Here is an 18,558-nt window from a genome sequence, read left to right as displayed (position 1 = left end):
AAGAAGGTGAAGGTGAAATAAACAGATCCGCTAGATGTCTCTAATCTTGGGGTAATTTTTAAAGTTGTTATTACGGCGTTTTAAAGTTGTCGCTATGCTTAAAATTTTTTGTTTTGGGTTTCGTAAAGTCAATAGTGTTCAATAGTATTTAAATATTAAGTATTAAAGTATCAAATTATTTCCTTTAGTACCGCTATAATCAAGGTGAACCATTTGCATAAAACTCGATGGTGCCACATGATTTGATGCAAAATAACGTATTGGGCCGAATTGACGCCTGCGATTCTTTGCTTAAACGTAACGAAGCCGACCCAGCGCATTATAACGGAGGATGAAAAATGGGTGTTATACTAGAACAACTGCCGCAAAAGATAATATGGAGCTAAGTTGGCCCAGATGCTTCCAAACAAGCAGGCGATTGGCTAGAAACAGCCAAAATTAGCGAATAAAAAAAGTTGTGTTTCACGAAGACAATACCAGGTTGCACACATGTTAAACGAAGGCCAGGAGTCCCCAGAGTTTTAAACAGAGGTTTCCTCATAGCTGACGATTTGTCCGAACTTGGCACTATGCGACTGTCAGATTTTCAAGCATTTGCAAAATTTAAAAGATCTGCTCTAGCGTACAACCTGTTAATTTATTATATGTCAATTTCGACGTTGAAATAGAGGACCAAATTTTAAACTTTTCATGCGGAATATTTTGTGGAATCCATTTGTGGAACAACATCAAGACGCACGCCACAAATAGGAGGAAGAGCTCGATCAAACACCTAACAAAAGTGTACGCGCCAATTTTTTTTTTTTTTTTAATTCGAAGCCTTATTTTATTTTAAATACAGCCCTTTCAACTGTAGCGCAAAAAAAATAAGCTTGAAGTCATTCAAAGATCACTTATATGTTTGACCATTTTTCTTTCAAACGATGTTGAGACTTTTCCACTATATAAAGCCAATGTTTGAAGTCTTTTATATGGAAGATTGAGTGTAAAAAGATAAAATCAGCCTCCAGCTCCGTCGTTTCATGCTTATTAATGTCGACGATTACTTGAGGTTGTAGGTAGACCACAACGTTCTGCTAATTTTACATTTCGTCTGGTCTTTCCATCTACAATCTGCGATTCGAAGGTATTTTAGAGAAATTGCATTCTTGACAGCACCTAATGGTGTGAATACCGGTACTGCAAGAACGTTATTCATGGCAGATCCCCCTCTGACCAGTTCATCAGCTTTTTCGTTACATTCTATGTTCCGGTGTCCCGGCACCCAAATTAAGGTTACTTTATGGTTTTCACTCAAGGTGGAAAGGCTATTCCTACTTAGTTCCACTACCATAGAGGTTGTTGTAGCCAAACCCAGTGCCTGGATTGCAGCTTGGCTATCCGAAAGAATAGCGATATTGCCCTTAAAAGAAAAATCTGCGATTAGTAACCTACAAGCTTTCCCAATTGCCAGTACTTTCGCTTGGAAGACACTGCTGCATTAGGGAGACGCACAGACTTCTCAATTTTAAGTCAGTGAGAAGATATACCAGCTCCAACACCACAGTCCATTTTACTGCCATCTGTATAGACTGCAGTGTCGAAGCTATTTAGAGAGAATCCCTTATTCCATTCTTCCTTAGATGGAAAGAGAGTGGCAAAATTCTTATTGAATGTTACCGTCGAGACGACGTAGTCAGTCCTGACCGATGTTAACTGAGTTTGTCGCAATAATAGACTGGCATGACCATACGTTTTTTTTTTCAGCGATCCGCTTCTTTTAATCTAAATGCACTCAGGGTTGCCGTCTTCTTAATATGTAGAGTATTGGAATAACGTGAGTGAGTGCATTGAGAGCATCTCTAGGACATTATCTGATTGCACCGACCGTTATTGCACAGGCGGATCTCTGTATTCTGCCGAGTAATTTGGCATTGTACTCTCTCTCTAGAGCTTTCCACCAAACTATAGAACTATAGTATAAAAAAGGTCGTATAAGCGCTTTATACATCCATAATGTAAGCTGAGGTTGAAGATTCCATCCTCTTCCAAGCATACGTTTACAGACATATAAAGCAATTTCTGCCTTCCTTAACCGTTCTTCGACGTTTAATATCCAGCTAAGTTCGGAGCCTAGAATTACCCCTAAGTACTTTGCACTGGGTGAAAGTGAAAGAGTTTGTCCCTTAACACTTGGTAGGGTAAAAGTTGGTACCTTATATCTAGTGGTGAAAACCACAAGTTCTGTTTTACGCCACAGCCTGTGGCCCAAGAGTTAAGCTCGCCTAACGTCCTTTGGATGATCCCACTGATCGCATTGTGTGAGTGGGTACTTCAAAATTTTACTTCTCGTATGACAGCCTGTAGAGGTGCTAATGATGGGCATTTAAATGATGTTAGTTTTCACATATAATTGTAAAGAGCGGTATTTTGTATAAAAATAGTGAAACTTGAAAGAATCAATATGTTTACATATGTATTTTATTTTAGAACAAAATCTGGGCACGTATTTTGAAAGACTGTTTTTATAAACGAATATAGTTGCCACAATCTGCATCACTTCTAGCTATTCCTTTTTATTTTATAAAGCAATGCATTTCCTAGCCTTGAAGATCATTAATTTAAAAATTTAAAAATTTTATTTTCTGCTTAATGGCTTTTAAAGTGCATAGACTCAAGTGTCAATTAGTAGCATTTTATATGATAAAACCACTACATATCACCTAAATAAGTATACACACATATGTATGTAGTATATATGTATGTAAGTGTAAGTGTGAATATCTATTCACATCTTCGGACGAGAGTTCCTTTTTTTAATTTTTGATGAAATATGGCAAATTTTCATATTCGCCATATCGCACTCGCACTCGCCCACGTCCTATTTCAATTTCGACTCGCATGCGGGTGAATCACTTACACCACCAACGCGCGTGTCAGTGAGTAAGTGGCTGCCACCCCCCACAAAGCACTACAAAAATAGAGTTAATTATGCTTTTGTCAGACGGATTGTCATCGAGATCATCATTCGCATATTGTTCGCACATAAAATAGAAACTAATGAAAATTAATAGGAGCAAAATATTGCCTTCTAAAATTGTTTTTTCATTTGTCCGCTAACGGCACACCAACCTTAAGTGGCACAATCCAACAAATTTGTAACATCAAAGGCGACTGTCCGAATGTCGACCACGCAAAAATCGACGCCAGCAATCATATGTACAAGCATATGGGTTTATATAGTTTACTTGTTCATACATATATACTTACATATATGTGAATTTGCCACACAGGGCAAACGACAACATGCAACGTACAAGTGCAATTGGAAGTGACTGCGCGTGGAGCAGCGTCCATACGTTGGACAGCCTGAAGCCAAACTGAAAAACGCTTTTGCATGGCACTACACATCCATACATATCTATATATTTGTTATATATATGCACATACATGTATAATAAATATGACTAGGTACATATACGAGTGTGCATACGTGCAGTGCGAAAACTGGTAACGCTTGGCAAATTGACAAGAATTAGAATATGTGTGTCAACGACAATTTGCAAATGTCAGATAAGATTGTGATAAGTTTGCTACCAGATTAGGCACGCACACTTAAAGTGTGCTTATATGCGTTTGCATGTGTGTGAATACGTGTGTCCAAAAAAAATGTGCATACATACATACATATTCAAGTATTAACGGAATATTGACAATTTATGTAAAGGCACTTCGGTGTAAAGCGAACGGATGGTAGCCTCGCAATTTTATTATTCGTTCCACTTGCGTTGATGTGCACCGATTTCATGCCACACATACGGTCTATTTGGGTTATATGCTATGAAAATTACATATGTGGGTCTTGAATTGCACATGCCATCATCCAAATTCTGAATGTTCTACTCTAATTGTGGATTGTGTGTATGAGTGTAAGTGTCCACTGGCTGACACACCTATTGGCAACATCAATTAGAAGAAAAACAGAACAACGTATAGACTAGTTTCAATTTATGCAGTTGATGATGGCGACAGCGGCGCTGAAGGTAAGATACATACGTACATATGTATGTGATGATGATCATCTAGTGAATATTGGCGACCGATGTGAGTTAATTTTTGCTGACGCAACTCACTAATAATCAATTGACGTCAATCTTTTAGTTTTAAGATGACTTTAGATTTGATTTTCTGATACTTTTGCTTTAGCAAAATTGGCTAAGCTGCCAAAGAGGTAGTAAATATCAGTTCTACGGACCAACTCGCATTTACATATATTCGGCAAAGGTTTGTCAATCCAGCAACTTTCCCCCATACATGTATGGGGTATATTTGCGCTGTTACAACAATAGGAACAATATAGCAAATAGTGACATAGAGCTCATCTCACCGCTACTTAATGCTCTTAAACGTAGAACAGCTCTCGTATACTCATTATCAAGAATGGCTACGTATTTTAAATAACGAAATCGACGTTGCTTTTGAAGAAGTATGCATGCGCTGCCGCTAACTGTTCAGCGTGAAGTCTTGTCTTCTCTCTTGCTTTTGCTTATAGCACAGAAGAAACCTCTCTACACAAATCAGCACAGCTATAACTCTCATTGGCATCATATTTGTTTGAAGTCAGATGAATTCCGAGATGATTTGTTTTTTTTTCTTATTGTCTTTGCTTTTAAGTAATAGTGTAGGAACTGTAAATTTATTCGAAGGCAGTTCACATCAATCCCGATTACAAAATGTTCAAGTTTTAGAGTGAAAAGAACCAGTATTAGTGCGCTGCATGGCCAGTTCAACAACATATGCAACACTTCAACAACAACACAAAAGTGGGGTTTTCATAAGCAATATTTTTGCAAGGCAAGAATACTCAACTTTAACTTTCGAACTAAAAGAGAAGTGAAAAAAATTTTAAATATTGAAGATTAAAAAAATTTAAAAGAAATTTCGTTTGTTGAGAAAGTTAATGTTTTATGCTTTTTGAAATATTAGTTTGGAGAAAAAGAAATTTTTTCGTAAAATTTTTGCGTAAATGGTTTAAAACTGTCCCCAAAATAAAATAATATATTTTGTATAAATAAATTCAAAATTTTTGCGTAAATGGTTCAAAACTGTCCCCAAAATAAAATAATATATTTTGTATAAATAATATCAAAAATATAAATTCAAAGAAGTTATTCCTATTTACTATAGAGCATGAAATGAACTTAAAAACAAAAAAAGGAACATTTTTAAATGACGCTGATACATAGATCCACGTTAGGTGGGAAGTTTAAAATTGGTTTGGGGTGTAAACGGGGCTTTAGAAAAGCTAAGGTTGTTGCTATCAGCAAATTAATTCCCCACTCACACTCTCACCTCCCTGTGTTACACCCTGGAAGCCTAAGCGAGCTTACCGAAGATAAGGTAACCAAACCCCGTGGAAGGTACGGTCAGGGCTAACGAGAAAGGGGCCCTCGAGAGCCTACTTCATCATATGTGATTTAAAAATCTCACGAAGTTTTGCATCGTCTGTTTCGGAGCGAACAGCTTCAAAAAGCGTCTGTTCCTTAGAGGCGGCCTCTTGTTAGAGATTAGCTGGTTATCTTACAGGTGGAGCTTACCAGATTTCCCTTAAGCTTGTAACTTATCGAAGTACTCCGCACTTCTCGAGCTAATTAAAATTTTAGAAAAACAACAAAATAAAATTCAGCGTAAGCCCAAATGGAAACCAGTCTCCAAGTAGTACCCACATTTTTGTCGAAAATACACCTGCTGCTACTACATCCACATCGGATTTCATGTTGAAACGGAAATGGAATTGGTTCTTCAACTAAAACTTCTAAACGATTTATGTCCCACCAGGGGTGATAGAAATTGAGAGAGACATTAGGTAGACTTTCCAAGACTCTTTTTTATGGTGGGCGTGATTGGCACCGACATTTTTTACATGATACAAATAAATTATATCGAAATAAAAGTGAAACGGTGACACGATTTTAGGTCTGAATGTCAAATTTGAGTTTGTTTTAAGTTATTAATAGAAATTTTAAGAAAAATTATTGGCTTTCTCAAATTTTATTATAAATTACAAGCAGGGAAATTTTTTGGTGAGCATCCGAGTCTCAGGAATAATGAGCCAAAGCGAATATTTGTTTATTACATTTTATATTTTTTATTATTTTTTTTTAAATCTCGAATATAATACATTTCAAGAGAAAAAAAGCGTAAATATTCTTAGTAATTTTCATATGTTTGTAAAAACTTTCGCGTACTAAGCTCATTCTAATCGTAAAGCAGAAAAAGGCAAACTCAAGAATCTAAGACACGATAGTTGGTGCTTTTTGATGCCTAGCATCAGAATTTATGTACTTAGTCCTGCCAAACTTCTGTTACAGTTAATCCATTATAGATATGAAATTATAATACTGTTTTTAAAGAAGTTTAATATGTAAATATTAAAAGAAAAAATTTTTAATTTTCATTCGAAATGCTTTTACACAAGCTTTCAACCGATCAATTTCCAAATTTCTGTGAGGCCTTACACAGGCCATGTTCTGCAATTCTGACCACAAACTGTAGTCCAATGGATTCAGATCTGGACTTCCAGGCAGCTATGAACCCAGGAATATTGTTTTTTAGCCACTGCTGGGTGATTTTTGCCTTATGGGCTGGAGTGAAATCTTGCTGAACGATCCAGCGCTCTCCATTGAAGAGAATACTGTTCAACTGCTTCACCACGCCTTCTAAGACATCCTCCTGGTACACTTTTGCCCCGGTCTTGACTCATTTTTCACAGAAATGTTGAGATGTAACGGTTTTATAAGACCCTTGCTGGCCACGCTGAACCCACAACACTTTTTGCGTTATTAGAAGTTTTAGAATAGATTTTGTCGTTTTGCTTATTAAAAACTTCTTCAAAAGTGAACATTTGCTCATCTGTGAAAAGAATATTTTCATGGCCATTGATCGCGTGCTACCGAAGAAGTTGGTTGCATCTGTCGAGTCTAATTTTCTTCAAGCGCATTGTCAAACTATGACCAGTTGAGCGACTTTCATGTTGAGGAAGGCTTTCATGTGGATATCATCTCGATTAGTCTTGACATGGATCTGATCGATACATTTATTTCCCTGGACATGATTTTCTGTTTTCTAAGGGGGGTTCTGTGAATTCTTTCTCGAACGGCTTTTATGGCACTGGTTTGACCCATGCGAGGGCGATGACTTCTTTTTCTGTCTGTTACTTCAGACAAACACTATCGAAATATCTACTAGAAAAAAAGTTCCAAAACGATTTTTGTAGGAAAAGGAACTATATTTTCATAAAAAAATATTATATATATATATATAATTGGCGCGTACACCCTTTTTTGGGTGTTTGGCCAAGCTTCTCCTCCTATTTGTGGTGTGCGTCTTGATGTTGTTCCACAAATGGAGGGATCTACGGTTTTAGGCCGATTCCGAACGGCAGATATTTTTATGAGGAGCTTTTTCATGGCAGAAATATATATAATAAGTCGTAGTGCTATAGCCCTTTCGGTACGGAAAGCCGCTAACGGAAATACAAATTATTTTATATGTTTAATAGTTGCAATGGGTCAAATAAAAGTCTTTTGTCCCATCAAAATTGTAGGTATCTTCAAACATTGCCGGGACATATAAGTCCCGTTCGGACCGAAAGGGTTAAACTGAATTTTTCTTACCTTCTGTCCACTATTTTATATATCTAAATTTGTTTTCCACTTGCGGAGTGTATCAAGTCTTATGTGGATAATTTAAGTTTTTAATAAAAATGTATAGCATTAATTCCCGAATCGAAGACCCATAAGAACAGCAAGAAGCAAAAGATACCATTACAGGTAAAAAACAGTCAATTAACAGTCAATTGTAAAAAAACCATAAAAAACATCTTTTATTTTCCTTCCTTCTTTAGTTTCAATTTATTTGAATTTAATTCATGCTTCACCATTCACAATCACGCTGCTGGCAATTGGCTGTCAGCCCACTTGTGGTAATTGTGTAAATTTTCTTTTAGCTCCTTAGAGTCCTGACGCAGCCGTTATTCGAGCTATTGCTCCCTGTGATATTTGTATGTATGGACATATTTTTACACAAAGGAAGTTGAAATAATTCGTTTTGTGAACGAGAATACACAACTTTCATTCATAATTCACTGACAATGTAAGCGTAAGCGTGGGGTTTGAATATGTGATCATTGCATGGTTACTGGGAATTTAATCAATATTTACTTCCTCATTAGCCATGGTTGGTGGGCTACATCACATGTTTTTAAGCTGTGTAGTGAGTATGTTGTCCATTGGAAAGGAAACACTTTAATGCGAATATTTATAAGGTCACCAATTTAGGTCACAGGGCGTATGATGAACGTGGTTTATGAAAACGGGCGACATGTCGCAAATGAATATATCGGTTTGTATGCATATTTAGGTATGTAAAGTATATACGCTGTAGCCAGGTTGAGCGAGGTTGGCGAGCAGCAAGTTCCGAGCCTAATTCCTACTGAGGACACGAAGCATCGTGAGCGGACAACACTAAAATTTATATGGCAGACAAATTTATCAAATATACATACATATATAGGGTATTCTGAAAGGCTCTTACAATGTGTTTTACTTATTTATTTACCTTCTGCACGCGCTCTGTCCTATCAATGTGGAACTGGTGGAAAAGGCGTCAGATTATAGCAGCATAGTCCATATGTGAGCAATCGGTAAGTTCAGTGCTATTAAGCCGACAAAATTAATATGACTGATGAATGATAATTTAATATTAAAGATAATTCCAAGATCCTTAAACTCTTGAAGGGATTGGAAGATTCCTTTACAGCAGGTGTACTGGGATTTAATAAACTGCGTGATTTTGAAAAAGAAACATGGATGTATTTTTTGATATTTAAAAAAGGATATGATCTCAAGCACCAAGAATATAATTCATCTAGTTCGGAAGGGAGTTTCATCATATCTGCAGTATTCTTAACAACTAAATAAATTTTCAGATCGTCGGCGTATAATAGAAAGATGGCGAATGAAAAGCAAGAGCCAGTGTCATTTATAAACAGAATAGAAGCAATCCTTAAGTTATGTGAGTTCTGGGACACTGCTGTGTTCAGGACAACGAACCGGTTGAATTCAATTGGAGACTCCATCAGTAGGATAAGAAGCAATTTCGGTTAAGTCTTCGCAGTTGGATCCAGATCTCATATATAAAAGACACAGAGACCATGAAGATAACCTCAATATCCAAAGGAAAGCACCTACAAATGCTTGTTGGGTGATAACAATCCATGAACCAAACATACTATGGCTACAATAGGCATCATTGAGCTAAATCATACAGAACAATTTCTCTGAGCAATTTCTGTTCAGTATGGATCAGCTGCAGTCGTTATCCCTGACGGACTTATCAGATTTGTTAAAAAGCCAGGAGCACTTAAATTTCTAATATTCCTCTCTCTCGGTTTGTCGCCATGGAGGAATGGAATGGATGGCTAGAAATTTTCAAACTGTTCAGGCAATATTGATCATGCCCCTCTCAAGAGAATTTAAAGAACTGGCGCGTAAATCACGCCTTCTTTGCCTGAGAAGGAATTTTACAAGAAAAATTTGATTGTTTTCCAGGTGTCAGTACTATATCGACTGCTTCCGCAATGTTTGACTTTCAAATCGCCCACAAACCAATTGGACGCTCCAAAGAACCGCATTTCGAATTTGCCACCATACTTTACAATGATTGACAAGTACAATGATTTATGTCTGCGTGCGTGGGCTTTCAATTATGATCCATTATCATCATCTTTTAGCACTAGAGCTTTTTGTGAGCTTAGGCATGCTGCACATGGGACCTTCCAACATCTCGGCCCTTTATGACTTTTTTCCAATTCTTTATCCCAAGTTTGTTGATGTCTTCCTCTAGTTCGTTGGACCATCTTCTTCTCGGTCTTCCTTTTGATTTACTGTTAAACGCTCTGGCTTTTCATCTGTGCCCTCTTACCGTCCAATTTTGTTATATGACCCCGACATCTTAAGCGCTGAGTTTTGATGAAAGCTCGTTGTTCCTTCTTATATGGCACTCGCCGTGATCTTTGATTGCTGAGTATTTTTCGTTCGCAGGTTTGCATTTTTGTTTTATCTGTTTCTCGAGCCAATTTATAATATATTGTCCGAGCTTCGATTTGAACATTTTCGCTCGTTAGTGACGCAAATGACTTGTTAACTGCTTGAATTGTCTCATCGATGGTGAAAATTATTGAGTTGCCTCTACTTAGTTTGAAGCCTAAGCAGGTAAAAGATTCCACGATTTCATAAGAATGTTAGTCAATTTTCAGTATGTTGGATGTGTCTTATTTTGTCTGAACATAGTCAACCGAGGTGTGTTGAAAAAGTATCGCGAATTTTGTATTTTTTCAAAAATTATTTATTTATCCAGTAATATCTATTTTTTCAACTTCGAAGTAATTCCCATGAGATATTATGCATTTGTGCCAACGTTTTTTCCGATTTTCGAAGCACTTCAACAAATAATTTTTTTTTTCATCTTCTTCAGCTCCTCCTTCGATGCAGTCTTTATCTCGCCTCTTCAGTTTCGGGAACAAGAAAAAGTCAGAGGGGGCCAGATCTGGGGAATACGGTGGCTGTGGCATCATTAGTGTGTTGTTTTTGGCCAAAAAGACGCTCTCAAGCAACGATGTTGATGATGCAAGAGCCAATTATTGTTCTCCCACAAATCCGGGCGTTTCTGGCGAATTGCTTAGCGCAAATTGCGCATAACTTGCAGGTAATAATTCCTTATTGACCGTTTTGCCCTGTGGCAAGAACTCTTGATGCACAACGCTCCCGCAATCGAAGAAAACGGTAAGCAAAACTTTTACATTCGTCCGAGCTTGGAGCGCTTTTTTCGGTCTTGGTAAGTGCGGCAGGTTCCATTGAGATGATTAAGCTTTGGTTTCCACGTCATAACCATAAGCCCACGATTCGTCACCAGTTATGACAAATTTCTGTCGTCACGGACAGAATCCAACATCTCATTAGCAATGTTCATGCAAAATTGGTCGAAATTGTCAGTTTTGGTACGAATTTTGGGGCGACCCATCTCATGCCCAAGTCATTGAAAAAAATCGATGGCACGAGCCAATCGATATGTCTAGGCCCTCAGCAACTTCTCTAAGGGTGATTCGACGATTGGCCAATACCATTTTCTTCACTTCATCAATTTTTCCCCATCTTCTCGGCCTTCTGAGAACATTTTGTACCACCGATAAACGTTGCTTTGGTCCAAGTAGCTTCTCTGTATGACACAGTCAGCATTCGAAATGCATCCGCGCATATACGCGCTACAGATTCTTTGATTCATCTGTTTGAATAGGTAAAAATCGAAGACGAGCCGAAACACGTGCAAACAAAGCAGCTGTCAACAATTAACTGAACATTCAAAATGACCGAACTCGTCAGCATGAGTGGGAGACATGAGTACCAACATATCGCCACAAAAAAATCGAAATTGGAACATACGTAACCTGCGAAAATTCAAACTTCGCGATACTTTTTGAACACACCTCGTATATTTCGTTGGTTTTAAGAGCGTTGGAGATGAGAGCGTATTACTTTTGGTGCAGTTTCTGGCAAAAAGACATCATTACTGTTCTGGTTAATTTGCCAAGAATTTTACATTTCTGAAATATTGTGGGACTGGCCATTTTGCTGCTGCTATCGAAAGCTTGCTTAAAACCAATAAACAGCTTGTGCAAAACATTGTTGTGTTCAAAACATTTCTCTATGGTTTGCTTGAGATAAAAATTTGGGTGTGCTGTTGAAATTCACGTTGGTAGAAGAACTGGTAGAACTCTTTCTGCAAGGCTTATAAGTCTTTTGTTTGCAATCCTTGCGAAGAATTTTATACGTCATATTAATAAAGGATTACCGCATTACTTGAGAATGGGGAGTATTATTGCTGTGTTCCTGTCGTCTGGCAGTGCTTCATTGTTCCAAGTCAAACGTTGTAAATTGATGAATCCTTCCAATGAACACGGTACTTGCATTTTTTATGACCCATAGCGTTACCTACACCTACACCTACCAATCCAACCAACTCTGCAAGTTTCTTAGCCCACTTACATGGATCTTCACCTAATAATGCTTCCGGAGAATTCGCCTGACCGTGAAAATAATTATTTTTGGAGCATCTAAACGAAAAGCTGTAAAAGGTTACTGACAAAACAAGGCTGCTCTATTTCCAAGACTATCTGGCGCATCGAAACCTAATTAAATGTTCATTGCAAGAATAGAACAACAAAATGCAATCACAAAACTGGGAATAATTTTCACCCGAAAAACCAATAAAACCAAATACAAAGAATGATAGAATCAATCAGACACAATTGTAATTGAATCGTTGAAAACATACAGTGGAACAGATTATTTACAAAACTATTTCCAGTTACAAATAAAGCTAACCGTAATAAACGTAAAAAGTCTATATATACAATAGTATGTATGTACAGAGAGGCAACTCCAACGCCTCTATACGCCCACTTAAATGCTGACCATTGGGTTTTGCTTTTAATGTTTGCAAGTTTGCAAGTAGGTATGTCTGCGTGCCGATTGCAGGAAAATGAAATCAGGCATCACATAAAGTCTCCAAATCCAACACAAATCGGCTTAAAACATAACAAACAAACGAAACGAATACCCGAATGAAAAACAACCGTACAAATGAAATCGTAGGCCGAAAGAATGAATAAATAAAAAGCGAGCCAATTTTTGTGGGCAATTGAGCGGCTTCGACCGGATGGACGTTCAATTTCGATTACTTTGTTGCACGACCCATGAAATAAGCAGCCATTTGTCACAGCTATGCACAAGATTTGTCAATAGGTAGATAGTTAGGTAGACTCACATTCACACATATGCATATACATATACATATGAGGATATATACATACATAGAAAACAATGCAACAGATACGATTTCTAAAATAGATTGACCGGTAAGTACTTGTATGTGTAAGCACGTATGTAACGGTAACGGCAATTAGGATTAAGTTAAAATAAACCACCATGAAAATGTACACATACATAGGCGTATAACATATGATTACATACATACACTCACTCATACCTTATTTGATACTTGATAACTGTCACCTAACACAATTCCTGACAAGTCACGGTTGCTACCAGAAGTACCTACATTGCCTTAGGATACAAGACTCGCCTTTATATCCAGTATGCCGTGAAGAGGAAGATGCAAGGCATGTGATTTTTGTATGCCAACGCTTTGCGATTATCAGAGATAATTTAGCTGCACTATCAGAAGATCCGCCATAGCCGAATGGTTGGTGCGTGACTATCATTCGCAATTCAGAGAAAACGTATGGTCAAATCTTGGTGAAACATTAAAATGAAGAATAAGTTTTTTCTGAAACTGTAGGTCCCTCCAAGATGTACGCCACAAATAGGAGGAGGACCTCGGCCAAGCACCCTGAAAGGATGTACGCGCCAATTATATATATACATATACATATATATATATATATATATATCAAAAGATCCGATTGAACCAGGAAACATAGTGATGTCTTCGAAGTATGCTTGGGAAAAAATCTCGTCGGGAATCAACGATATGCTACATGCATTAAAGCACGCAGACGGATACGAGGTCAGCGGCAGCTAAACAAAAAAAACGGACTCTTAAGTCGAAGTGTGACAAGTATGGTGGGAAGGGGTGGGCATGCCCAACTGGGGTGGTTTCCTTAGGATATAAACAAAACTGGGAGAGGGTTAAAGTACATGCAACTTTTGACGTACTACATGTGAAGAGTAACTGACGTAGAGCCTAGTACTCAACCGCCCCCCGACGATTTACTTAACGGTAGTCCCGGGAGGGGATCGGTACATTGACGGTAGAAGTTTTAGTTTGGGTTAAGGTTCTACACTGACGGGGTAAAAAAACCTTATTTGATACAAATACAATTTTTTTGTTAAGTGTTCTAAATTTCACAATATTTTGCAAAAATAGAAAAAACAGAGCATGCAGATATTTTATTTACTTTGCTTTATTTCACTTCACAACATAAAATACAAGAAAGGGTCCACTTATTTCAGTGTTATGCAAAAAAAACAAAAACGTACAGAGAATTCACGTCGCCACTTAAATGATAAAATTCCGCTATTCCCGGAGCAAATTTCGACAAATATAAAATTGTATTTTTAGAGAGAGCTTGTAGAGTGAGTTTGACATAAAGCAATATTACATTTTATGTACGATTTTTTTTTAACCAAAGGATCGCATACTTCGATAGAAAATCGTGACTTAGTTTTGGGGCATTTCAAAAAGTAATGTCGCCTCGTAAAGTAGCTCAAATTCTACATTTAAGCTCGTCAACAGCTCAACACATTACAACACATGCTTTATGCATGAAAATCGTGTGGTAAATATGGGACGACAAGCTCCAAATAAAATTTTCACGGAGACAGAGTGTCAGAGCTTGGGGCACAGGGAAGAAAATTCAGCTGCAAATGCTTGGTAACTGAAAAAGGATTTAGGTAAGACTTACCATCCATAAATTGTTCTAAAAATATTGAAGGAAGCAAATTTAAATGGTAGAATAGCCGGTAACAAATCTTTCGAAAGTGCAAGGAATAGAAGTAAGAGATTGCAATTTGCACGGAACCACCTAAATATAACCCCAGCAATTTGTACGAACGCGCGTTTTGTAGACGAAGTAAAAATAAACTTATTTGGACTGAACGGTAGACGTTTTATATGGCGCGGGGCCGAGCACAAAAGACCATGAGGTCGAAGTCCAAACCTCACAAAAAATCGATCTATGGCGCGGCCGTAGCCGAATGGGTTGGTGCGCGACTACCATTCGGAGTTCACAGAGAGAACGTAGGTTCGAATCTCGGTGAAACACCAAATTCAGAAAAAAAAATTTCTAATAGCGGTCGCCCCTCGGTAGGCAATGGCAAACCTCCGAGTGTATTTCTCCCATGAAAAACTGTAGGTCCCTCCAATTGTGGAACAACAGCTACAAATTAGACCTTTATCGAAGAAACAATGAACAAATATATTTATTTCAAACTTCTGGAAGAAAATTTGGTTCAAAGAGCTAGAAAATTACAAAATGAAAATGACTACCGCTTTTACCAAGATAACGACCCTAAGCATAAGTCACAAATAATACAAACATGGTTAATATATAAATGCCCCCACATTATTGAAACTCCTGCACAATCACCGGATTTAAACGTCATCGAAAATTTGTGGTCGGTTTTGAAGACAAATATAAGAAAATATGACGTCCATAACAAATCTGATCTTAAAAAGGCGATACTTGAAGAGTGGAACCAATTTAGTCCATGTCACGTTAACTTCAAGCTGAAATTGATAATAAAGGATACCCAACAACGTACTAAATACCTTCAAACTTTAAAATATACAAATAAATAGTTGCTCTTTCTTAAATGTATCATTTAAGCTGCTGCGTTACTTTTCTATGTTTTTTTTGCATTACAATGAATTGAGTAGACACTTTTTTGTATTCTATATTGAAAAGATAAAAAATTAATATAATATCTGGATACTCTATTTTTCCATTTTCGCAAAATATTATGAAATATAGAACACTTTACAAAAACATCGTATCTGTACGAAATAAGGTGTGAGTGACTGTATATACAAATATTTACAAATAAAAGGTATGCGTTCGTGTTGTTTCCCCTTAATTGTTTATTTGTCGTCATGTTGGTGATATGTATGATTATACTCGTATTGCGTAAGCGCACTCTTGTAAAACGAATTGGCAGGCGTCATATTGGAAAAACGTGACTTAACAGCGAAATTGAGGTAAACTTTGTTTCTATTTGAAGCGTACGCCTCCTTTCTCATTTTTTCAGTTTTACCTAGTATTGTGTCTCTGTCGGCATTATCACTTTCGGCGTTATCCTTATGCCAGCAGATGCGCATACATTCATATGAACACACATAGTATAATGTACGTATGTATACATGTACTCGTATGTATGTATATGCCTATGAAATATAAACTCGCACTATATTTTATATAAATATCTGACCAATTCATTTATTTGGTACACAATTAAGTCGAAATAAGTCACGAAAGCGAAAAGAGTGCACAAGTAATTAATTTTCTGTAGCATACTTACATAGATGCACATTTATACTACGCATACATGCATATGTACATTATGTATGTGTGTTATGTCAAAATGGTGGGCTCTGACGCGGGCTGAATTTAGCGGGTGTTTATTTTCAAGGGTCTTTAAAATAATTCTGGATATATCAGTTTAAAATGGCTTAAAAATCGCGTTGATTTTGGGCAATTTTGTTTTTTTACTGAGTGGTTTCTTCTATTTAAAAAATGTCATTCGTTATTTGGAGACAATGCACAAGGCCAATAAAACCTGTTCCTGTAGAAAATCTAGAACCAACGATCGTTGCTTGGAAATGAAGTTATAAATGCGGCATAACTTTTGGGTCCTAGATTAAGACTTTGAGTTTCTTTGAAGGAAATCGGAAACCCTCTCCACGATCTCGTTCGTCGCATGGATAATTTAAAAAAGGTTGTTTTTAGATGTTGTGTTGTTCAAAAATGTTATTTTAAATATTCTTTTCAATTCCAGTTCCATCTATTGTAGAAACGCGGTTCATCTTCTCAAGGCAATCAACGCTTAAATAAAATTGGAAATACGAGTTGTATCACAGAAAATTAGAATTGCCTTTTTTCGAAATGAGCGAATAAGAGCGCATAATTTCGTTCCATTTAATTTGTTTCAGTTGTATTTTAGAAAATTCGGATTGTCTTTTTCGAAATGAGGGAATGGGAACGAATAATTTCGTTCCATTTGATTTTCAAATTGCAGATAACTTTGAGTTGGGTTAAATGAATTTCATTTGTCACCTACGCATCTCAGATATCGAGCTTTTCAATATATCCCAAATGTTTGAAATGACACCCAATAATTAGTCTCGAATGGCCTTGTCTAAAACAAACATTTTTTTGCATCAATTCCACATTATCTTTATTTATTTTGTAGTAAAATATGGATGGAATAAACACTTTTGTTCTCATGTAAAATTTGAAGTTTGAATTTGAAAGAAATTTTACAAAAACATAAAAATTCAAAGCTGATCATAGTCAAAATTATGTAATTGTAATATAGATAGAAGATATTCAAAAAAATATTTGACGGACTTTAATTAAGAATCAGTATTTACTTTGTTACCATCTTGGGAGTCAAACCGCAGATCGCCATTATCTCAGTAGTTGCTGCAAGTTCTCAATATCACAACCATATCGGTATTCATACCCATGATCATACCATATCATAAAAGTCAAGACGAATCGTTTGATACCACACTCAATTTAATTGAACTAAAGATTTTTTTTTGTTATTTCGCCAAGCTTTTATTATAATAGCCATAACCGGTTGGATCACTGATTTTTAGAATTATTTGCGTTATTATGTTTTGGGAAATAATATAGAAATCCATTATTTTCTGAGTAGATGGCTGTTATGATCGATATCTCATAAATTATCGATCTAACAATTTAAATTTTATACTCCAGCTGCCATTTCACACTAAAAAGAATCGTTTGCTGTTTTTTGGTTTGTTCCATTCAGTTGTGAGTTACAGGGTGTTAATAACGGAATTCAACAAACTGAAAATGCGGTATATTTCACATTTTTTCTTTGATATAGGCGAAAATGCAAGCCGACCGCTGAAATTGTGAATGGTGTTTATGGCGTCGATACTGTAATAGCTAATTACGTGCAATTTTGGTTTCATCGATCCCGTTCAGGCATTTTTTATGTTAAAGAAAATGTCGATATTGTAGATTTTGTTTGGATTGTGTCGCAGTAGCAGTTATGAGATGGCGTTTTTCTCAGACCGTCCATAATATAAATATACTTTTATTTTATTTTTATTTCAGCCTTTGCTAAATATTTTCAGTTTCAAGCTCTGGCTCTTTTGCATTTAGTGTGACATATAATCCTTTTCTTTTTCTGAGGATTTTTACTAAAATTTTTTTTCCGGTAATCAATAAAAAAATCGTCTTACTGTAATTTTTTCCAGTAATCAGTAAAAAAATACTTTTACTAACATTTTTTCCTGTAATCAGCAAAAAAATATTTTTAATAATAAATAATATTAATATTTCAGGTAATCCGAAAAAAATACTTTTACTAAAAGTTTTTCCAGTAACCAGTAAAAAAATATTTTTCATAATAAATAATATTAATATTTCCAGTAATCAGTAAAAAAGTATGTTTACTGAATTTTTACTGCTACTGCAAAGTCCCCATCTATGCCGTGCGGGAGCTCCATGCTCAATATGAGAGCCAGGCTTATAAGAAGTAGAACCTGCATCTGAGTCTCACAAATATCATATATATATTTACTCGTACAATATGAGAGAGAGGTATGCGTTTCGAACTTAAAGTCTATTGGGCCCTAATTTCCACATAGTTAAATGTGACATCCCCAGAACAGTCAGAGTTGTTTATTAAAGTCACAATTGTTCGTACATGGCAGTGCAATGAATTATCAAAAACTTACAAACTT

The sequence above is a fragment of the Anastrepha ludens genome, chromosome 6 (genome assembly GCF_028408465.1).
Source record: "Anastrepha ludens isolate Willacy chromosome 6, idAnaLude1.1, whole genome shotgun sequence".
NCBI classification, from domain to species: domain Eukaryota; kingdom Metazoa; phylum Arthropoda; class Insecta; order Diptera; family Tephritidae; genus Anastrepha; species Anastrepha ludens.
The sequence above is the reverse complement of the archived record's forward strand: the minus strand, read 5'-3'. Positions refer to the sequence as shown.